Raw genomic sequence first — 24,840 nt, 5'->3', positions numbered from 1 at the left:
TAATTTTTTTTCCCTTCCACAAAACCTTATTTCATTTTATTGAATTTTTCATCTTCATCTCTCACTTTAATTCTAGTTTTCTAACAGAAGCGAAATAAAGGACCAGATAGAAAAGAGAAAGTAGAGAAATTAGGGGACACACAAGGGGAGAAATGCACATTCACTCACACACACACACACACACACACACACACACACACACACACACACATTGACTTGACACACATGCAAAGCACCAGGTTTGACAGAGAGACTACAGGGCGGTCAACACTACAAACACTGCTGAGATTCTCATTAAAACCCCAGAGAGAAAATCCTTTTTAATCGTGGGAGCATTACCCAGTGGTAATCCAGTGTGGGCCACACTCAACTGTAATACCGAAGGCAACCGCAAGGTGGCAGAAAGCCTGGCAGGGCCCCAGCACACAGCACAGTGGTTACACACAAGGATGCTGTTCATGTTTTTAACTCTCAAGTGACCAACCAGGGTCAGTGCTTACAGCAGACATCTGAGATTTATTCAGTTTGTCAGTCCATGTCACCGTTTGGGTGTCATTTAGGATAATAAATGACCACAGAGAAAGAAAAAAAACAGTCCACCTATGGGGTTTAACTGAAGGACATGTTTTGTTTAGTTTAGTTTCTAAGAGGCCCTGCTTCTTTTAGAGACAACATTAAGTAAACCTCGTGTTTTGTTGATGTTGGCTTTACTTCCTCATCGTTCGGGGTCCCTCAGATCCCACTGCTGTGTGTGTAAAAATCATAATATAATTGCAAAGGCAGCCAATTAAATATAGATTTTTCTTCTTCTCTGACCTTATTAAAACCTAACATGTAGAAAAGCATTGAACTAGTGAGCCTTCCGTTTGCCATATAAATGAGGATGGTGTATTTTATATGTTATATTGACTAAAAAGTAATTTGCAGCGTATAGTATGTTATGCTGCATCTCACAGACGTCTGGATTAGTTCGACATCAGAGGGTTTGGTCTTTTTATGAAAAAATTATACATTCAAATGGACTTACCTTGGGAGGGACACGAGTCACGGATCCACTCTACTGAACTATATTTTACAACTGGTGTTTTCTGTGGCAGACTTCTGAAACGCATCATTAGTTCATAACGTGTAAATGCTTTTTAAAGTTCACCTGAAGCTTATATGAGGCTTCATGAGCCTGACTTAATAAAACTAAGTGGGTATTTTTCAAAGTAGCCATCTTCTTATTGCTAAATCCTGCCTGGGCCATGACATTTGTTGCATGTTATCACCGCTGTTATCTCTTTGCCATTTACTGTCAAATAAAGGCATATAAACTGACAGATTCGCTCATGTGATACCAATGTATAGCAGACAGTGCAACGCTAATATTTCCTATGCGCGATGATGTGAATTCAACCAACAAGGCTGATTTATTCATTTATTTTATCTGCCTTGTGTAGATATAACAAGCAGTTGCTTCTGGCGTCACTGTTGCCACACCTAGACGTCATCCATAGCTTACGCTGATCAGTCCGACACCACTGCGGTTCGGCCATGAGCACATAACTTGTAGCCTGGCAAGATGGATTCTAGCGTGATTGTGATCTTGCAAATCCAGCTGCCTCACCAGCTAAGTGTTTGTAGGTATGCCACTGAGCTCCTGGGGTGGTGACAAATATGTGTGCGAGTCTGTGGTGCTGGCATGCACTCAGCCACCTCCTGTGTGCGATGGAGGTCTCGGATGTTGACCCTACCTATATCATGTGCTTCAAGGCTGCATTCACAGAGGACTTCAACAAACGAAAGGAGAACATAAACCTGTCATGGCTAAAGGTAGCAACAGCTCTAGATCCCGGTTTGAAGGACCCCAGGTGCCTGCCCAGAGCGGGGAGGGAAGAGGTGTGGCGAAAGCAGAATGAAATGCTGAAAGATGGAGAACCAGAGGGGGAAATGGAACAGGAGCTACCAAGGAGGATTGCCCTCCTTGTCGTGGGGTCTGAGTTGAAGTCTAATAATGAGGCACTGTCCACAGATAAAACTCTAGACAAGTATAGGGCAGAGCCCAGTGCCAGCACAGAGGCAAGCGGTGGTGGTCACCACACGCACGTGCCAATGGTAAGCTGGCCCATATTGCACAATGGCACTTTACTCCACCGAACAAGCCAGTCCCTCTGAGCAACTGGTTAAAAAAGAGTAGATTTATGAACTAGTTGACTGAAGTCATATCACAACTTCACACTGTTTCCCGTAATCTTATTCAGCTAAGAATGTGAGGAGAGAGATTGTTGAGTTTGTCTCTTAAAGAACGCTCAGTTCAGTTTCTTGAATAGGTAGAATCCCTGCAGCATCCATTTGGTTGAGATGCCACTTTGCAACAGTTTACAGGAAAGCTGTTTGCATTCACTTTTGTAGCAGATGTTACTTTGTAGCTGTTCATTATGTGCTTGTCTGCGATTCAGTATGGATGTTGTCGGCAACGCCAAGCACTTTTTTACATTGCAAATGAAGAGATTCTAATTCTAATTCGGATATCAACAAAGCTATGCTGAGATGCTGTAATAAAGTAAAAGGGAAAAAAAAAACAACAACTCTAACTTGTTTGTCACACATTTCTCTCTATACCAACACCACGGCGTGTTTGTTTTATCTCAGTGTGGATATATTTATGCACACCAATATATACAGTGTGCATGTATACAGGAATAGTGAGAAGGTGATGTGTTTGTTTTTGTGCACACTAGTGAAGTCTAACATGGCGCGCAACCTTTCATCTGTATTTGTGGTTTTAGAACAACATGCACACAGACACAAACGGTGACGAGCTGTCTGTTTCGTTTTTTTTGTTTTTTCCCAAGGCGCTGGAGTACTTTGATCTTTCCGTGTGTCAATCAACTTTAGCCTATGTTTTTTATCTTTTCGGTCGGACATGCATAAGCACGAGCACACGAGAGAAGCTTTTATGTGTGCACGCTGAACCTAATATTCAACTCCCCCCAAAACTTTCTGAATGTTATCTCTCTCTCGTCTAGTATAAATAGAGCAACTTGAGAGGTGCTGGGTTTAATCTTTAGGTCCATCAGAGATGACAGTGGAGTAAAATAATCAAAAACGTCTACAGCCGCTCTGCAGGCCGGTTCCATTGGTTATGAAGGAGGCCAGAGATAAAAGGATGCCTTTGAAAAGACATTCTATGCAGAGCCACATATGTCTTTCCCAATTTAGCCTAAACTGGTTCTCGACCCCCTGATGAGACTCTGAGCATACAGCCAGCACATACACATGCACGCAACCTACTGTAACACATAAGGACATCGTCATGTGTGAATATATATCTATACCTATATCTAGATCTATGTGTATATATATATAATCTCTCTGTCTCTTTCTCCCTCCCTCTCTCTCTCTCACTCACACGCACACACAGGCAAGGCACTTGTCATTACCCGCTCCGTCAAAGTAGATCATACAGGCATTAATTGAGAGTGCAATCATGCTCTGAGCCCACGGTTCAAAGGAGCTGATAATAAGCTGTGATAGGTCCAGCTGATGGAAAAAGCCAGGCAGGCTGCCGGCATGTGCAGAAACATGCTCTGTGTTTGGGGGTGTGTGTGTGTGTGTGTGTGTGTGTGTGTGCTGTGCTCTATTTCTATCATTGTGGAAAAATCAGTGAGGATGTTGTTTTGTTACAAGGGTAGAGTTTGGCTCAAGTGTAAGGTTCAACTTAAGGATTGGGGACAGTTAAATAGCATTTGCTCAAATGTTAGGTCCTCGCAGTTTCATATACAGCAATATGGGACCCTGTCGGCTATCGTCTGATGATGCTTTAGCCTCTGGGGGCAAAGATCAATGTTTTGGGGCTTCCAGAGTTATATGGTGATCAGATCCCAACGCACCAAACACGGGACGAAGAGGATGGGTCGCCTCAAACGTGATTGGCGAATATGACTTGGACTACAAATCACGACTTACAAACGGAAACCAGAACACATCCAACACCAGAAATTCTTGTCCCTTGCCAACAGCCCCTGCATTCATATGCAGATCTCTGTGTATAGAGATTACATATCCAAGGGCTGCAGCTTGACTCCATCTGACCTCTAAAATACCTCCTGTCTTCACATTCTTTGGCTGGTGGAGAAACCTCATCTTGCTGCCTGGTTTTAGGCTCAGTGCACCACACAACCCTAAACCGATGCCACCCAAGCCACAAATCTGGCTTTGTAGCTGTTACAATACCTCTGCATGTGTGTGTGTGTGCTTGGATTTGTGTGTGTGAGTAGCCACTCAAGCCGCTAACTTGTCTTGTAGCCGGCTCTGTATTCCTGGCAATGCTGTGGTCGATAAGACAGTAGCATGCAATATTAATGCAGCCCTCTACTGTGGTTGGTAAGAGCCTCGGACAGCCTCCGCTACTGTTTCAGAGAGAACTGAGAACAAACAGTGAGCCTGAAACACAGAGGTGAGGACAAAGCAAGAGAGGAGGGTATAAACAGAGGAGGGAGAGTACATGAGGGACGGAAGGGAGTCTAGAAGAGGGAATAAGGTGATAAAGATGGGATAGAGGAAAGATAAAAACAGAGCTGGTGGGAAGAAAAAGTGGAGCAGTAAAGGGTAAAAGAAAGTAGCTGAAACACAGGAGAAACAGAGGGCAGACGCAGGTCAAGAGAGGCGAGAAGCAGGAAAGAACAGCAGATGGAAAAGAGCGATAGGCAAAGCAAAATTGGAGACATGAGAGCAGAGTGAGGAAAATGAGAAGGGGATGAAAGACTGATTTAGAGGATGAGTGGATGAAAGTGGAGGCGGAGAGTGGAATGAGAGAAAAAGCTAACAGCAAGATGAGATGGAGTGAGGGGGGGGAGGGAAAGAGTCGCTTAAATAGAGAGAAAGTGAGAATGCGCTGGGAGAAAAGCTGAGTAAAGTGAGGGATGGTAACGGCAGCTAAGGGAGAAGAATGATGAGAAGAAGCGAGAGATGTGGTGAGCTCCCCGCGCTCGTGACAATGTGCCGTAGCGACGACAGCTAAGCAGGCAGATGGAGAACATAATTACACATTGTAAGGTCATCTAATATCAACACAGTGATAAATACTGTTCAAATGTGTGCACAGCCAGTGCACATGAAACAGCAAAGTCTGTTTTCCATTTATGTGTCACTTCCAAATATGAGTGCACATACTATTACTCACCCAGGCATAGCCTCTTTAGCCGTTGCCTTGGCAACTTTGAGGCAATTAAAAGCAAGGGGCGCCTGTAGCTTGACAGAATATATGAGTTTGGGGAAAATGCTCACAGTTTACATGACTCTTAATTGACAGCACGGAGAACCCTGACCCAAATTTGCACAGTTTTTATATTGCACTCGCCTTTTAATGTAGGGGGGTTCTCTGGAGAAAGTTTTCAGAAGTCAGTTCTTCTTAAGTGGACTAGATTTCTCAAGGGGACGTCTCAAATCCTTTGGATGTCTCTCATTTGCTATATTACTTACTATATATTCTCCTTCCCTTTCTGGCTCACTCCGCTACACTCGCGCCTGATGCATTCGGCAGAGGAACTCCAAAATGATTTAAATGTCGACGGGTGGTAATTTATTCATGCTCTGTTGGTAGGTTAATGAATGCACACCGAGAGCGGAGAAAGAAAAGAGGCAACCTGAAGCTCAAGTTCAGCGTCATTTCTAAGAAACAGCAGTTAAATTATGGCCTTTCAACATGTGAATTCACTCCGCTGTGAAGTTCACTGATTTGCCAGCATGGCTTTTGATGGCGGCTCGCGTGTTGTGTTTCGGCTGGTGCTTTGCGGAAACCGGGGTGGCACTGTTTGCTTTTTATTTTTTTGCAAATGGGGACCAGCCATGAATCTGCATTTGAGTAATTCAGATTCCAGTTAGGATTTTTTCATCGCTGTTTGCCAAAGTTGTTTTCAGGGAAGAAGAGTTATGTGTGGAAAAATGCATAACTCAAACCCATTACGACTTGCTTTTAGCATCAAGTAACACTGAGTGAAGTACACTGGTGCTGCACTTGATGATGCATTATCAACTCTCAAGTGGGTGAATTGTGGCTTTGGCTGTATTCATAGCTGTTTTCAAAGTCAATGTAGTTGTTAATTTAAGAGAGAGAGAGAGAGAAAAACATGCATAGCAACATTTAAGTCCTCTCCAAACTGAAACTACATTTTTTGCAGACAAAATGAATTTGTGGTTAGAAAACTCTCATTGATATGTGCTGTAGAGAACCTGTCATTGGAGAGATTGGCTGAACTTAACGTTATATTCAGTTACAACGAGAGTAAAATGGCTTGACTGTATTGAGATTCCCTGCACAACATGAGTCTTCATTTTCATGGATGAAATTTACCTTGACAGTGGCTGTTGTAATAGACTCTCAAAATGAAGACAAAGTGAAAGAAAACATACAGTTCTTGATATAATATAGAAGAGCTGTGTGCACTGATTAAAGAGACATCAAAAGAAAAACTGTATCATCTACTTCATTTTAATGATTCACTTACATCCTCTTCATTCAATAGCTTCTCATTTTCCAGTGCCACCACACACACACACACACACACACGACACAAATAAACACACACATACACACACATATGGCCAACCTCTGTCTGTCGCTCTCATATCTTCCCATTAAGTCCAGAAGTGTTTGGTTTTCGGTTTTCCATTTGAGTCCTCATATCGCCGACACTGTATCTATCCACTCACACTGACACTTCAAACCAGCAGGGTCAATGACCGTGTGGCACTGCTTTGTACAACAATGATGCCTTCCTCTCGCTCCCTCTTCCTCTCTCTCCCTCTCTCTCTCATTCATTTCCTTCACCCAGTGTGCGTTTGCTTTCAACATTCACTTCAGTGTGACTTCCTCTGCACGCACAGCCTCTACAGATCAACTTGGCCAGTGTTGTTGCTGTTTGGTCCTTCTGTCATATAGAGTTTTCATGGCCAGAAAACAACATGATTTGCTTGTTGGTAAGAAGGGTGATGAGTATTTGGGGTAGCCCAGGTCTGATAGATACATTTGAACAGGTAAGAGAAATGGATTATTCTCGGGACTGTTCTCAAGGTTTTAGAACATTAACGTTACAAAGCGGCCATTGTAGCACCCAAGTATTGATAACACGCATGTTTTGTCAATCAAATGTATCTCATGGAGGAGAGTCATACCTACTACATCATTCTAACAGCAAGTTTAAAGGTGCACAGTGTGGAAATTGGCCATCTCTGGCCAAAAATGTGTCAATGTTTTAGCTACTGCCACTGCATCTGGAATATTTTTGTTAGGGTTTGTGTTGTTGTTTATTGCACTAAGTATCTGATGTTAGCTGACAATGCTCATATTGGAGGCATCATATTGGATTGAGGGCAGACGAGGGACTCTACAGTTACTCACCGTCACCCCTTGGATACACAGTGGTATTAAGCCAAAGTACGAGCTGGGGCTAGCTGGTTAGCATGCAAAAATTCAGTCTCTGCAAAGCAGTACATCGATGTCTTGGACATAATGTCAATACTGATATTTTTACAAATTCTGGTGATATTTTTAGGTAACCTTTGGATATTTTTAACTAGAACTGTAGCTATATCTTACACATTGCTCTTTTAACGGGCTAACCTGCCAAATAAATGGGAAAACATGGGAAAACATGCAGCTTGCAAGACTGAAGTCAGGTCACGGACACCCGGTATTGATTCATCTTGCTTGTTCTGTTATTGGCCCTCGTTAAGCAAGCAGTCTAGAGTAAAGTCATGCGACGTCAAAAGATGGACCAAATCTAAATGGCGCAGGAGAAAGAGAGGAAACCGACTTTTTTCAATATTTGAGGGTCTCCAGACACACCTGGGACACATGCCTATATTGAAAATACATTAAACTGTGCATTTTGCTCAATATGCCCCTTTTCAGAGCAGGATGTCCGATCCCTTAAATCCTTTATGCAGTTAAAAAATAGAGTTAATTGTACTTGTGGAAAACTTTGCCAATATGAAAGTGTATTTAATCATGTTTTGGTAAAATGGTGATTCTTTGGAATGCACTGAGCATACAAATAGGGACCAGAGAAGTGAATTATTCTGCAGGAGTGGTTTGAAGTGTTTCTATTGTTTTGACATTTTACTTTTTATAACCTGTCACTTTTTGAATTAATTGCAACCTCACGGAGCTGCCCGCAGTTTGTAAAGAAGAAAAACTACAAACTTCTTCAAGCCTCTTTCCGTGCTACAGGGGATGATCATTTGATAGTGAAAATATAGAATTTGGGAGTATCTCTGCTCCACTTGCAGCCATTGCCAACAGACATGCTTCCCGTCTGGCACTGAACAAAATACTTCTCCTCAACACTTCAGCACTCTTGGCAGGCTGCCATTCTGTCAAATCTAGCAAGCTAATGAATGAACATGTCAATCATGCATTAAAGGCTATGCCCAGAGAATAGCAGAATTACATATGTGGACACCCTCGCGCATTGTGACATAGAATTGACAGACTGCTCACAATCACCCTTCGGCTCCGGGAACTAAAGATTTTTAATAAATCAAATGAACAGCATGGAAGTTGCTGAGGACAGTTCGAGGAGTTGACGGGAAGGTCACCAACAAAGCAAACACCTATGTGACTGCTGAACAGTGTACAAAGCAATAGAAGACGGAAGACATATCCAGAAAAATCTCCCGCCAGCTGATGTAATGAAGCACCTGTGGCCAGGATGGAAGGATCACACGTAGTCTGGAGTACACAGGAGAAGTGTAGCGCTATGCAGTTTGGCTCTGCAAATCATTATTAAATGATCAAGGCCATGCAGACCAAATTAATGCTTTTTTTTTTTCTTTATTTATATTTTCATATTATTTATTTTTGGCACAATTAGTAAGCTTCTTGGCAACCACTGTGCAACTTGACAGTTTCTCCTGTGATTTGAAATCCAAGTAATGAATAACAGACACGTTAATATTTAACCACAAATGATCACTGTAGCTGTTGAGAGCCAAGATCCAAATTCGTTTCCTTTTGAGGTTTTCCACGGCTCTATAGTAATGTCGGCCTGTGTGTTGGTCAGTTGGTCCACAACTGTGGTCCAGACTGAAATATCTCAACAATAATTAGATGGATTCTCGTGAAAATATGTTCAGACACTAGTGGTCCCCAGTGGATGAATCATCTGACTATTGCTATAGTCCTAACTCTGGTGTCCATGGTGCACAGAGGATGAAGCGTACTGAATTTGGGAATCCATCTTCAGCAGGTCAACACCGTATGTTACAAAATATACAAAAGGTTGTTTGAAAAGGCGCGTATTAGTTCTAGACGATGTTTATCACTGTACCAAATCCTTTGGTGATCTAATGACTTTTCCTGTAGAGATAATTGTGTTTCACAATGAAATCTCTACAGGATGATTTGCCACAGACACACACAGTTTTTCTACAGACATATATTGCATTAGTAAAGTACTCTCAGCTGGGTTCTAATCCATCTTTTTAGTGGCGTAGGTGGACACACTTTCTGTTCATCTTCCCAAATACAAAGCTGCAAACTCTAGGGTTGGGATTAACACAAGGGGGTCTGCAGACTAGAAGTGAAGGCCTAAATCCGACCCCGTGGCTCAGTCAATTTACATCTAGTAATCAGTGTGCTACATATTATGATTTGTACATTTCCCACCTAAATTTGTCAGAATGTTTGTCAGCTTCTTTGCCCAAGAGGAAATAGACAAAGAATCTTCTAATCCCCCTTTCACTCCTCTCTCTTTCTCCCTCCCTCTTTCCCACAGAGCCATGCAAGCATACACCAGAGCCCAGTTTGTTTTCTTTTACTTTAAACAAATCTGTAACAAAGTAAAGAGAGCTGTTTGAATATTGCACTTGCTGTGTTGCTTCAGTGAGCTGTCGGGTTTGGGGGAGGCATTTGTACCAACTTTTAATGAATTTCTCCAAGTGCAATAGATCTACAGTTCAAAATGTTTTGTGTCACGTGTTAGAGTCCTTTCACTCCCTGTGTGAGAGCATGCTTCTTTGTGTTGATGTGGCATAATATATCAAGACACTAAGACATCTCATTAGTATACAGAGTACTGATCTGATATCAGCGTTAAATTAATAAGTTGCATGCTGTTTTCCAAACCCACACGTGAAAGAATGATTCCAAAGTTTAAGTCTGGCTTGACTTAAACTAACTCAGTATTCCTACATGTAACAAATAAATGCATAGATATAAATTTACTGTATCTATTATCAAAATAACAAATAATCGTGCACCAGCAACTTGTTAAAAGCATTAGCCAACACAAAGCAAGTGTCACTAAAGCCACTAAATTGTTGTTTAATTGTTGTTCCTACAGGAAGGTTTGCTCCAAGTAAATTATGCTCAAAGCACAGTAAACTAATCCAGAGTAGGGTGTGGTTATTTCTGTTCAGAGGTCTGATCAGAATGAGTCTACCGGTAAGCTGCTGACTCATGACAGCGCATGCACTTGTAGATGTAAACAAAGAATGGAATTGAATAGATCAGCTCATGGATTGTCCCCATTGTCCCGATCCCTGATCCAGCTGTTAGAGTCAGTACTGGCCCGATGTCCCATACCAGTATCTGTGTCTGTGCACCCCTGATACCTCTTTGCCTTTAAAAAAAAAACTGAAAGTTGCCCAACCTTTAATTTTTTATTCCATTTAGTCACTTTTTCTCTCTTGATCGTGCAGCATTGAGTCCTCTGCTCCTTTAACCCTGTCATTTGTGCCCATTCACTTGATCTTCATTATATCCACCACTCATTTTTCTCACATCTCCAATGCTCTGTGCCCCGAGCTTTGTCAGTCCAGGGAGACCTTCAGACCCCTGGGCATTAATTTCTAATAAGACTGTCCTCCCCACTCACCTCATGCCCATCTAGCTCTAATATAGGAGACAAATACTAGCACGAACATAAGCTCCCATTCACCCACTGCATAAATCGACTGGTTAAGTCGGGAAGACCCCATCCCATCGCAGTGCCTGGAGACATAACACTGCCACCACTGCTCCAGTTTGCAATTAATCTAAAATGGCCAGCCTTAATCAACACTGCTGTTGCCGCGGTTACCAGGCTGACCTGCTTCAGAACAGATTATCTCCTGCTGTAGGATGATGTCATCATTGTGAGACCTCAGCGCAGTTCGTAGTAAATTACTGGTGAGAGGGTCGACCTTGTGGCAGTAAGTGAGCAGAAAACTAATATGAAATAGATTTATAATTACAGAGGATCCACAAATGAACAGATATTATAGTATAGTATAGTATAGTATATGTAGAGTTTTCCTACATGGCTTGAAATTTTGTGTATTTTTACTTAACCAATGGCCAATCAAATAAACTCTTCCTATCTGTTTACAGCAGTGCACCTGCCTTTACATACTGACAGTTCACTAATGGGCACTAATGGGACAGCACTGAAACAAATGTGCCTTACAGGGAAAGAATATCACCTAAATCTTGCCTGTGTGCTTGTTTGTGTGTGTGTGTGTGTGTGTGTGTGTGTGTGTGTGTGTGCTTGTCAGGAAATGCTATCCTGATTAATTCAAATGAAGAGCATAGAAAAGATGATGGATATGGTCTACGGTTATCATAATCTACAATATCATCATTTCTTTCAAAATGTGAAGTAAGATTTTTTGTTTTATCACAAATGTAATCAGGACTATATATATATATATTAGTTTTCATGTAATTGATATTGCTACAGAATAGAAATACATTGCATTACATCTTATTCCAAAAAAGATAAAGAAAGTATTTTTTTATATCTGAATAATATTTGTGTATTTGTGTATAAAGTGAAAAGCAATTGAAAACAAACATTTGAAGCATGAAAAAAAGATATTTATTCTAAGTCTGACATAGAAAAACCTTTCTCTAGCAAACAGTATGTGATCTATGATCTCTGTCGAGTTATAAAACCCACTTACTATTTCAGAAATAAAGAAAACATGTTATTATGAAACTGTCAGCCTCACAGCTCTGTTAAGGTTGACACCTATTTTTCCATCTTGCAAGCCAACCTAAAAACATTAGCTCCACCAATGTAAATACCCATTGAAACATAGTGCAGCTGCCGAGCCTTCTTGTCTAGTTCGACAGCTCTGGCAGTAAGACAAATTCCTATCATCCATTGTTGAGTTCTCCCTTTTACTCTGAATAGCTGTTAGGCCTTTTAACCAGCGGCTGCAATTAACATGTCATTTCTTGGCTGTCAAATGCTGTGTGTGTGAGAGTGTGTGTGTGTGTGTGTGTGTGAGTGTGTGCGCGCATACTGGTGTAATAGCTAAATGATAATTTAGACCACATGTGCAGCATTCACTGTCTTGAATGAGCACTGTATCGTTTGACTTATTCCGCATTCTTCTTCTCATCATTCCTTACCTTCTGTTCATTTTGACAGCACGCCAGGGGAAACATGTATCTTGATTCAGCCCTTTCCACTGTCATATACAACACGGTAATTATTAATAAAGGCAAGCTGTGCATGGTGTCGTTTTTGTGTAATGTCTCATGTATTGTTGTTTCGCTATCATGCCTACCTGTTTGCGGCTAATGTCAAAACATCTTTTGTTCTACAATACTGCGTTCAGCACAAGGCTTATCGCTGATTTAAAGAGTCAACTCACAAATTATTGAAAAGTCTAATAATCCGCATGCATTATTCTACACATACACTCTAACAAACATGTTGAACACATTTTCTTGTAGTAATTGAAATGTTCATTGTTCAAGGTTTGCTTGTTGGTCTTTTTCCTCACGGGCTTTGTTGGCACGTTGCCACCATAAGCTGTCAATCATCTTATGGTGGCGTCACACTGACGGCAGGGTGTGAAATACTTCTTCTTCATCATAATGTGTTGCTCCATACTGCCAGTAGTGGTCAAAAACTCCTCAGGGGTTTTAACTTGTACTAAGCAGTCCGAATGCTGTTATTTGCTTATGATAAATTCAATAAATACTCTTGGTGAGAGTTTTATCTGGATCCTACACTGGAGATTGGAATACCTCCATGGGCCAAGCTCTTTTAAATCTCATCACAAAACCTATTCAGTCTTGAGGGCTTTTAACTGATGCTCTCTTGCCCTGCCGTGTTTGTATTTCTTAAATATTTTTTTCTTTTTTGTTTATTTCTATTATTTTCAATTCAAATGCATTTATTGCTACTTATTATTATTATTATTACTTAATCAGTCTATTAAATATCAATTAGATGATCAAATGATGGGTATATCAATAGAATGTTAAAAGTTTGGCAACAATTTTAATAAGCTGTCATTCAAGTCATTTAATGAGCAGCCCTTTTATGAATATCATCAAGAAATATAAGTCGAGTTGTTTCTGATGTCACCTGTCAGCCTTAAGCTTAGCTGTCAAAACTTCCCTTTAAAGACTGATTTAAAGTATTGACAGTCCAACTGACTACAAAGCCATTCAAATAAATGTCGTTCCTCTTGAAACAAAGGCTAGTTGAATATGGATGTATTGTCTTTGAAGTAGAGAGGTTTTTTTTGTCACTAATTGCAAAAGCACACAAACTAAATCTGTTTCTTTATCAAAAGTGACAAAAACAAACGTCAGACAATCTATCATCATTTCCTGATTTGTTTTACTGACTTCCAAAATGAAAAACATATGCCCACAGGCTGCTCGCATTTCACAGCAGCAAGATTTAATTACACTGGATGTGTATCACAAGTAACAGAGTCACCTCTGTAATACCACACACGCAGATGGTCTTACTGTCACATTGCCCGTTGTTTCCCACACTTCTAGTGCAAAGGAAGTTGCCACTTTTAAACCGGTATTTGTTTGCACTGCAGTGAAGGCCCTTTCATACATGCAGTCTAACCCTTTTAATGTTGACGAACATTTCCTGCGTGTGATCACGTGTCAAACGGTCGATATGCAGGGAAATCTGCACCGCCAGTTTCATACCTTAACCCTTTGAGGGTCTTCAGCACTTTCTAGTGTGTTATGATTTTTATTTTTAGCATATTTTATCAGTTTTTCATGCATATTGCTTATAATTTTGCAAGATGGTGAATTTTTCAGAGTTCTCAATTTTTTTCATGTATTTTTTGTGTATTTTAGACCATAAAATGATGCGCATCATGACAAAAACATGGCAATTTAAGGGTTAATTTTTAAAAAAAACGAATTAAAATTTGATATGTATGATTAGGGCTGATGCTGGTCTAAAAAACTATTTTAAAAAAATTTAAAAAAAAGAAAGATTTTTAACATTTTTATGGCTTGTTTTTATGCATACACATTTATGTGTGTAAGGATCTTTAACGTGATTATTTCTGAGGACCTTCAAGGGGTTAAACCTTGTAACAAGTCAGAAAAAGTACTGGTACGGCCGAGTTGTGAATGAAAGAGTTTAGGGACAAGCATAAAGTTTACGTCCATCTGACAAAATATAGTTTCACATGGAACAAGCGAACCAACCACAAGACTCGACGACGTATTTCAGTCTGAAATTTGTATATGGTTGTCTTGCCAATTGCCTTGACAATGCTTGTAATTCATAAGACATGCACACATGCACACATGCACACATGCATCTTAAAGCCTCCAGTGTCAGTGGCTTTTCATTTTACTGGGTAACGCTTCAGTGTGCAGCCTGCAAATAACGTTGCAATTATTTAGTAAATACAGGACAGCGTACTTCCAGCGTGCAATACTGAAATACTTGAAATGCTGGTTTTGATGGCCTATTATTGCTTATGGTACATACGGTTTCAACTGATTTATTCCAAAAGTCGTGTAAAACATGCAATACTTTGCAATACTGCAATACTGAAATTAATGGGAAAGTTTTTCACTCTTCACCAAATTGGTGTCAAACCTAGAGTAGTCTGCATGTGAATGACAAGGGTACGGCCCAAAGCTCAACTTATTGTGTGTTTTTTAAATGAAAACCCCTATCCACTGTAAAATGGGTATCCATTATCAGCTTATGAATGCTGGATTTATGCCAACCATTTCTGGCATTTAATGGGGAGACTGGGAAACAATTGGGCGCAAAGTGAGTGAAGACAGTTTCCCCAGTGACCGCACTGCCTGCTTGGTCTGGACCATCAGTCGACATCAGAACAGAGTCTCCCATTTGCTTATCTTCCACAGGCAGCAGGCCTACTATTCACTGAACAGCTGCAGTTGCCCACCCTCATTTAATGACATTTGTTATTTCAATTCCACTCCAAAAAATTTCTCTCTTCAAGTTTAGCAGGGGAAGAGGCAAAGAGAAGGGAACAATCTCTGCCTTTTACTTCAGGAGATTGACTTACCGTTTGCTGAGACTGAGACGGGGATGCTGTGCTCTGCCTCTGTTTCTGGAGGTTTATGTTTTTCTCCTTGCTCTCTGTAGCGTGAAGTATTGTCAATAGGTTAAGTTGGTTTGTTTAAATACTCTGTTTCTGTATGGCCTGCAACTCTCACAGACATTTACACACATTCCATGTATGTCTATTTTACATATGGTTATGCTACATAGTTTCTCTCAAATTGTTATCAAGGAGACTCGTGCAATTGAAACGCATCACTGCAAAGCAGAGACGGATGCACTTGAAGCAGAATCTAGATTACAATTTACACGCAGTGTTAGATACAATTAAGAGACATAGTATTAAAATATCAGATCACTTAAATGTAGTCAAAGTGATTTCGGATGAATTACAGCTAAATATCTCCATCACGCAACTCCTCTCTCACATTTAATCGTATGTGGGTTTCCATGGTGTGCAACTGTAGAATGGGGATACCACCACCGGGATTGCTTACATGTGGGTTTTGGGATAAACTTTGGATTTCTGGATTAGCTTTGACATTAGCGAGTGTTAAATGCTTTGGTTCTGGATTAAATTGTTTCCTCATTCAACTCATACATTAATATCAAATGTGTAGCTTTGCTCCGATAGAACTGGCATTAAAAGCTTAGTAAATTTACAGAGGAAAGACCAAATTAATGACCACTGCAGAGACTTAGATGCGCTTTTCTTCATTTACAGTACATTAAAGGGATTTAGCGAGAATATGCATATTGTAAATGACAACTAAGCCTTACTCTTCATCTAAACTGTCGCTTCTCATGCGGTTTCAACAATGTCAAGTGGGTGCAGTGCAGTACACGCACAGAATCTTTAATATTACGTCTCTGATCAGAATCTTACAGTCATGTATTTCTTACCTGTGTTTTCCACCTCTCACTTATCCCTACTTCTTGATAGAAATATGCGTAGTGATTGTTATGCAAAGTGATTGTTACATTGATGGGTCTGATTTTATTCAAAACATCAGACAGAGCTAATAACAGATAATGTCATTTTTTTCTAAAGGGAAAAAGAAGGTTGACAGGGACAGTGGGAACAGCCTTTAAAGAAACGGTCCTTTGAAAAGTTAATTGCGATTGCGTTAATTACAAGTTATTCTGTAAAGCATAGTTTAATATAGCTTATATTCTATAATGCCAGTATGTGCTGCATGAATAATCACTGGAGTACACTTCTGATTAAATGCTAAGTTTTTTTTCGTACAGCTCTGGTGTATTTTACACGACAAAGAGTGTAAAAGTGATAACGATTCATCCTGAGGGCAACATGAATGTCAAAATCTTGCAGCAATCCATCCCAAACCACATTGAGACATTTCAAAACTACAAATGTCAACCTCATGGTGGTGCCATAGAAAAAGTCAGAGAATCACAAAAGTCATTAATCTTCTGGGCACCAAGAATGACTGTATCTCATTTCAAGTCAATCCATCGAATAGTTTTCAAATTATTGCACTGAATACCAAAAATGTAAACCTCATGCTGGCGCTGGAGGCAAAGTCTCTTTTTCCTTGTAACCAAGAATCAAGTCAGTGATTTTCACACATGCATATTCACTTTCCTCATCTTCTGAGCTAAACAGCATGACCACACGTCCTACCCCTATTTAGATTAAGAGATAGGCATGTCTGCTTCTGGTCGTTCAGTTTCCCTGGATTCCTGTATCAAAACACGCATATTGCAAACACCACAGCACAACACTCCACAATGAAGATATAGACATGTAGATGCATATTTCTAACTAAGTAGATTAACATGCGGCATTCCTTCAGATGGAGGATGTTGAAGCTGACCTGTTCAGAAAGAGGCCATCCTGCCATAATTTAACGGCCGCTGAAACCCCCTTAATGTCATGTCTTTGCAGGGCCATGTGAGTAGAAAGGTTTAGGAAAAGTTCATCTGGGAAAGATGCAAAATTCTTTATCAGTATAGTCAACACGCTAAAGATCTTTTTAGAAATAACAGCAAAACATGTTAGATTCACTTCATAAAATTGTATTTTAAAGAAATGACACATGCGGTTTTACAAGGTGGCATGTAGGTGGATGTTATTCCTATGGGCTGCAATGTTTATACATCATAAAGGCTATTTCATAGTCAAATTCTGTTATCAGATGAGAGAAGAAAAACAACCAGGGGTATTCAATCAGGGTATTGTTTTAGACCACAATTACACAATTGATCTAGTGAACCATAATCAACAGGTGCCACCTTTCAAACAAGATCTCGAGTAACAGACTAAACATCACCACCCTACTACTGTTTCGCCAGATTGTTCTCTAACACATAAGGGAGAGACAGATGGATACATGGAGAGACCAACCGAAAGCTCAGATGGGTCTTCGTGCCATTCGTTACAGCTGTCGCACATCCAATGGCCGAATATGAAATAAATCCACTGTTTCCACACACATACAGCACACAGCAACACATTGTCACTGACAAACATAAACTCTGACTGGCTTTGATTTTAAAACATTGTATGCATTTTATAGCAGTGTGAGAGAATTGTATCGCAATCTGATGTTTGCCACTACTGTGAAAAAAGACTTATCTAATCTAATTCCCACTTATAATAAAGCAGTCAAGGAATTAGCTTGACTTTATTATCAATGAGACAACATTCCTTAGTCTTTTGCGCACACACTTCCGCGTTGATTCAGGGAGATCTCAGACCTGTAAAGCGATGAATGGTAGAAGAGAGGTTTCTTTCAAAAGCACGTAAAAGCCTTTGACGTGCCTACTTTCTGCTAATGACTTCGACAGGTGTAAGACACTTCATGTGCTCTGATGTGACTTTGAGTACAGTAAAGTTAATCAACATATTTCAAGTAAGTCAATAAGAGCGCGTTGTGAGCAGTTGTGTTCTGCATTTATTATATCAAGTTTTATATAATGCTTTCACAGCGCTGAGATAGAGAGCTGAATGGACACCAGAATGGTGAAATATTTTCCCTTCATCCAGCTTCAACATATTTTTGTGTTGAAAATGTGTAACTTCCTTTTGCTGTCAAGGTTTACCGCTTTCTTTTCCCTGGTCCTTGGCATAACAAGACAGAGTGATCAATAAGAACGAGGAACATTAAAGTTAGTCTTTGTGGCAAATTCTGAGATATGCGTTGAATACGGTTGAGCACTCACTACACCTACACTCTTGCTGTCTGTACTCCCACTATATACCTCTGTGCACGGGAGATATGTTCCTTTTTGCTTCTTTTCCAAAGGTTTTCTGCAAACAGGGCCAAGCCTAAAAAGCATGCCAAACTGGCATCACACACTCGTATTAAACACCCTTTCATGTCAGAACAGCACACAAACAGGCCCCCATAACAAGTTAACAGGTTTGTCTTGGTAGAAGAATAAAGAGGGGAGAGACATTTAAGTGCGAGTGTGTGTATTTGCACTGTGGCACTCGACCTCTCCACCTCCATAAATGTGTGAGAAAGAAGTATCTAATCTTGCAACTGCCTGTGGATACTTGTTATTGGCATCTATTCTGAAATAAGCAAAAGTCTGCGGTTTAGGAGCCTTGATTTGCATGTAATTCATAATGCTGTGACCCAGGTACACTGTATTTGAAACCCGGTGTACCTCTCTATGATCCTAATAATAATATAGTAAATAGAAGTAAATAAAGACCTAGTGAATAGATAAATAAATAAAGAATATAGCAAAACAATGTCATTTGATGTGAACTTTGTCAAAAGTATAAGCTATCAATAAAGGGAACACCATTCCAGAGTAGATTTGCTTCCATGTAGACCTTCTTTGTTAGCCAAGCAGTTGTCTAGCAATTCTTTAAAAGTGTGTGTGTGTGTGTGTGTGTGTGTGTGTGTGTGTGTGTGTGTAGGAATGTACAGGTAGGTCTATATATATTTGTACACAGACACAATTTTTGTTATTTTAGCTGTTTACCAAAACATACTCAAGTTACATTTCTATGATCAATATGCCATAAAGTGCAGAATTCCAGCTTTAATGTGAGGGTATTGACGTCCAGATTGATGGAGTGGTTTGGGAATGCAGCTATTCAATATGTAGCCCCCTCTTTTTCAAGTGACTAAATGTAATTGGACAATTGACTCAAAAGCTGTTTCATTGACGGGTGTGGACTTTTACTTTGTTATTTACTTTGTCATTTCAGCTGGTAGAAGGTCTGGAGTTGATTCTAAGTGAGCATTCAGATGCTGTTGCTGTGAATCCGCAACATGCAGTCAAAGGAATTAATAGTTTGGTGTATTGTGAAAAAACAAACAACACACTGGTGAGCTCAGCAATACAAAAAGGCCTTGACGTCCACAGAAGACATTGAGTGGCTTGTGGGGATCGGGGGAGGATAGTCCATCCATCTATCTTTTGCAGGCTTAAACGTGGCTATGAAGCCCAATCTGGTTGCCACAGACCTTTCCACACTTTGGACAGGGGGTGTCTGAAGGGCTGCTGTGTATTAAGGCAGCTCCATTATGGCAAAAACCATAATCTTGATTATTTTGATCAATATTAAGGTCATGATTATTCAACAGTATTGCTCAGTGACTTTGGTAACATCATCTCTTTATTGAACCTTTTTTTTTCTTTTAAATAATGTCATTTTAACGGTGGATTTCCACCAACTTCCAATGTAATTCAAATAAAAAAACATAAATAATGTAACAATTAGATAAATAAGTAACACATAATATAGAATCTGATAGTATACATTTAATTAATAATAAACACAATATTAACAATATATAAACATATATACAGTTAATTAAAATAAACTACACCAGAAAAAGGGAGGAGACATTGAACTGCCCGCCTCATTCAGGAACAGAGGAGCAAAGAGGCACACGGATGATAGCCAGGTCGAGGCCACTGTGCCAGACTCAGGTTAAGGTTCCCAATGCAGGGCCAGGCTTGGTGGCAACGGGCAGGACCTCACTGCACCGCAGGCCAATAAGAGGGGACGCAGGCTCACAGGAGGATGATAGCCGTGGACAGGTCAATGAACACTTCACTTCAAGAAAACCTGTATAGAGCAACAAGCAGGGGGGAGACAGACAGAGAGAGCAAGGCTGAGGCCGAGCAGCTCGGAGTTCGAAAGAGGCAAAAGGGCCGTGTCTCCGCTCTGCCAAGTGCCATGAATACGATCCTCAGACCCTGAGAGTCCCTCAGCAAAGACGGGGCTGTAAAAGGAAAGGTGCACTGGATAGTGCAAGTCAAAGAGCAGTATTGCACAGAGGTACGCTGCACAATAAAGATTTTATTTTGATTATCTTGTTTTTTTTTTATATCTTGTTTTTTTCTTATTGCGGGAAGTAAGATTAATTGCCAAGCCCTACTGTGTATAAAAATGGTTGCAATTCCTAAACAGTTCACATAATATACACTATTTTTGTTCAACCCCTCAAATTAAAGCTGAAAGTCTGCACTTCAAGTGCATCTTGGTCATTTCATTTTTAATCCATGTGGTGGTGTACAGAACCAAAATTATAAAGAATTATGTAACTGTTCAAATACTCCAGGACCTAACTGCATGTTTTGGAGGGTTTTAAAGGTGCATGCGTGGTTGTAACCAGTTCGCAGCAAGCCTTAGAGACTGCTTTTCTACATGAAAAGATCACTGTTGCATATTCAGATGATCTGTCCCACGGGGGTCATTAAAAAGCATGTTTCGAAGGAGCCAGCAATCTCACACTGCTGTTAATGAGCTATGGTTATGGCTCTATTAAAACTAACACTTGTTAACCGGTCTTTATGTGGCCATCCTTATGGAGGGTTAAAAAAAAGAATATAAGTGAGTGGAGTTCCATTACTCCGCTTTCTGTGTCAAAGTTGGTTTAGTTGCACTCACAGGCAAATTTATGGACATGCACTCAACTCACTGCCAATCAGTGACGACTGACTTTTGAATATGCACTGTGCATTAACCGTTCGGTGTCAGAACCAGCCCTGATATTTTGGGAACTGATATGTTCTGCCAACCTCATAAGTGATATGAGACACTTGACGGCATTGTAATTCAGTGCGATGGGAAGCTAGCCATCCGCCGACTAGTGACAGAGCTCTAATTGTGGTGCAGCAGCTGAAAGCCTGTTGACAACCATTTCCATGCATTAGCGAGAACCCCTGTACTTTAGTTCCATTAAAACAATTTCTCTTCGGGCCACTCCTGAGCGAACAACAGGACACTATATTTTGAATCTGATAAAATAAGATCATAAAACATTGCGTTGTGATGCACTAACATGCAGGTATGTATTGCAAAGTGTCTGCAAACGAATGAATGGGCAATTTAACTTTTAAGAATTGCACTTGAGTACAAGGTGTGATCTGCCCGCTTTTAATATGTAACATCTAACACATAAAGTTTAGAGATATTTTTTGTTCCTCGTTGTGTTGTGAATCATTTTGAATTCGAGCACCCAGGTGACCAGCAGTACAATGAAAGCATATGGTGAACTCATAAAGCATATTTCTCCATGTTCCACGTAGGCAGCGCTAATCTCTCTACCTGCTGTACTATTCTTTTTGTTCTCGTCTCTTTCTTCCTACCTGTGTGTTTGTTTCGGTGCTCTGAGTTCCAGTGTTTCCTCATGGGGAAAAGAAGAACGAGCAAGAAGCATCTGGTGGGGTCATCTCAACCTGTTGTGCAGTCCACTGTGTATTCTCTTACATTTTCACACAAGCTGCCTTCTCTGCAAACCAAGCCTGAAAAGAATATATAGTTTTAGCTCCGAGTCATCATTTTTGTCTTAATCTGTGTACTTGATTTTCTCAGTTTATTCATCCCACTTTGTTAATAATAACAATGCAAGCAAAATTACCATAATTCCAACGGGCCAATCTGCTTGAACAAGCAGACTTGCTGGCTTATGCACACTGTTTGCCTTTGGCTGAATTCATAAGTAGAGGCAATGTGGAGACAATAATTTGACATTTACTCTTGAAAATATTCAGAATTTTACTTTGAATAACTTGGTTTGCTTGTAAGTTATATGTCCTGCTTGATCACATGCTTCACCTGGTCAGTAAGATCAAAAGCAGCCAAGGCTGCACATCGGGGAGGCAGCGAGCAGATGCTGATCTCTTCAGCAGCTGATTTTCCTGCTTCTAGGAAGGCCTGCTTCACCAACAAAGAGCGGTTCTGTAGTTTTGCCACAGAAACAGAAACATTGTCATCACAGCGCAGCATGTTTTTCTCATTGTCAGAGGCAGCTTTGGGTCAGGTTCAGGTTCAGGTGGACAGGACTCGAAAGAGTCACCTGCCATGCTCGTCACATCTGCAATTATCCACATTCACTAAAAGACGGCCTTGACAGAGCTCCCGCTGGTGTTTACACCAAATGGAAGGAACGGCTTGGCAGTGCTCAGACACCAGCAGATCTTCTATGCCAGAGGCAGCGTGTTCCACATGGAGGCAGATAAAGCCCGCCTGGTGCATGGCCACCACTGTGAACATGCCAGGACAAGAGAAGCTGAGAGGATGCAGTCCAATGAAGCCATTGTTTGGCTCTTGTGATGGTAGTTAGTGCTAAAGAAAAGTGGATGAGGTGTAGTTTAAAAATAACCTCATAGAGCCAGCTGCTTGGTTTAGGATCATCCAGACTGGCTCCCTATAAACTGTAAATTCTCAAAAAGTGGTTGTGGGTTTTATTTACCCCAACCACAGAGACAGAGACCTTTATTAAATACAGGTTCTACTTTTCTCAGTTTCCATTGTTACATTTTTATCATGTTTCGATGGTTAGCGTCGTGTCCTCACAGGATGAAGGTTCCAGGTTCGAATCTGCCTCCCGGCTAGTTTGCAGTTTGAGCCTGGGGCCTTTCTGTGTAGGCTTGATTTTGCATATTCTCCCTGTGCTTGGGCGGGTTCTCTCTAGGTAATACGGCTTCCTCCCACAGTCCAAAGACATGCAGGTTAGGTTAATTGGTGACTCTGAATTGCCCGTAGGTATGAGTGTTAGTGTGAATGGTTGTTGGTCTCTATGAGTCAGCCCTGTGATTGACTGGCAGCCAGTCCAAGTTGTACCTTGCCTCCTGTCCAATGTCAGCTTAGATTGGCTCCAGCCCCCCAGCAACCCTTAACGATAAGCTGTATAGACAATGGACATTGTCGGAAGATATTTCCCAGTTGCTATTGACGCAAATTTAACAGTTCCTCCATGTTTCCTTGTTATTGGTTAATGCACATCTCTACAGGGCTGATTCCATTTCTCTTTTCAATATAAATACTTCTTGACCACTAATTATTTCTAGTCAATTGTTTTTTCACTTTTTTCTGTTCAGTGTTAGCACTGCTTTCCACAAAACTCAACACTTCCTGCGCAGATATTTTTTTTCACATTAAAGGCATTCCAATGGTACAAAAGGGATACACAACTTGCAACTTAAATGCAAGTGCCATTTTCGTGGCAGCTTCAATGCCAAACATCTGTAGGGCTGAGTTTCATTGGCAGTCGCCTAACAAAGATACAGCGAAGCAGAAGTGATTGGAATAAGTTAGTGAACAAGAAACTCAAAGCTGCAGACAAGTATTATATTGTACTAACGCAATTAGTTATGTTGAAATATGCTGTGTTGAATTTACCATGAGAACCATTATAATACAGGTCCCATCAACATTTTGAACCACACTAGTGGTTTGACTCGAGGGATGGCAATGGCCTGACATTCTTTAAGTTTGCTACAAAATGTGAACTGAATTAAGTTTATATTCCTCAACAGCTAATCTGTATTCATCTCTGTATGCGAGTTGGAATGGCTTCATATTCATTCTCATGCCATATGGGTTGGAAAACAGGTCTTTTTCTTTTGAAGAAAACCACTTACAGACTGCCAATGTTCATAATTGGATGTGTTGAAAAAAGTGCTCAGTGAAATCACAGAGCTATAATTATTTATCTTTATTATTTATTAATATGCTTTGGTTTACATCTGATTGCTTCTTAATAGAATAGTTCTATTAAGATTGCTTCGGATGTGTTTTTTCGTTCCACTGCCTCCATGTAAATTTCACAACAGCTTAGCATTATGCATAGTAGAACTTGTCATTTAGCCTGATTATTTTGAATTACTTGCATTATGAAAGGTACATTGATATGTATTCACTTTGCCTGTCTTCCTGCAGCTAGGCCTCCATTTGAAGTGAAATTGGACCATCACATCCCTCAGTGCTTGACTTGCCTCTCTCTCTCATGTGGAAAATCAGAGGCTGAGACTCAGCTGTCAATCATATTGGAAGACTGACTTCTGCCTGTGATGCTTATCAATAATGAAATGGGCAATTTAACAGCCTCTAGGTCTCTCACTCTCTCCCTCTCTCCCTCTGAAATGGAACAATTTGCTGTATTACTGACATATACTGTGCTGCAACTATATCGCCAACGACAGACTTTGTCTGACTCCTACGCCAGCCCATGCGTTATCCCTCCATATGCGAACATGTCAGGCATCGCACTGAGGGTGCCCCTGTCTTAGGCTGAACACCCTCACCCGATGTGAGCATTACTCTTGTCATAAT

This window comes from Pempheris klunzingeri, chromosome 3 (assembly GCF_042242105.1).
Source record: "Pempheris klunzingeri isolate RE-2024b chromosome 3, fPemKlu1.hap1, whole genome shotgun sequence".
Taxonomy (NCBI): Eukaryota; Metazoa; Chordata; class Actinopteri; order Acropomatiformes; family Pempheridae; genus Pempheris; species Pempheris klunzingeri.
Note: the sequence above shows the minus strand (reverse complement) of the source record.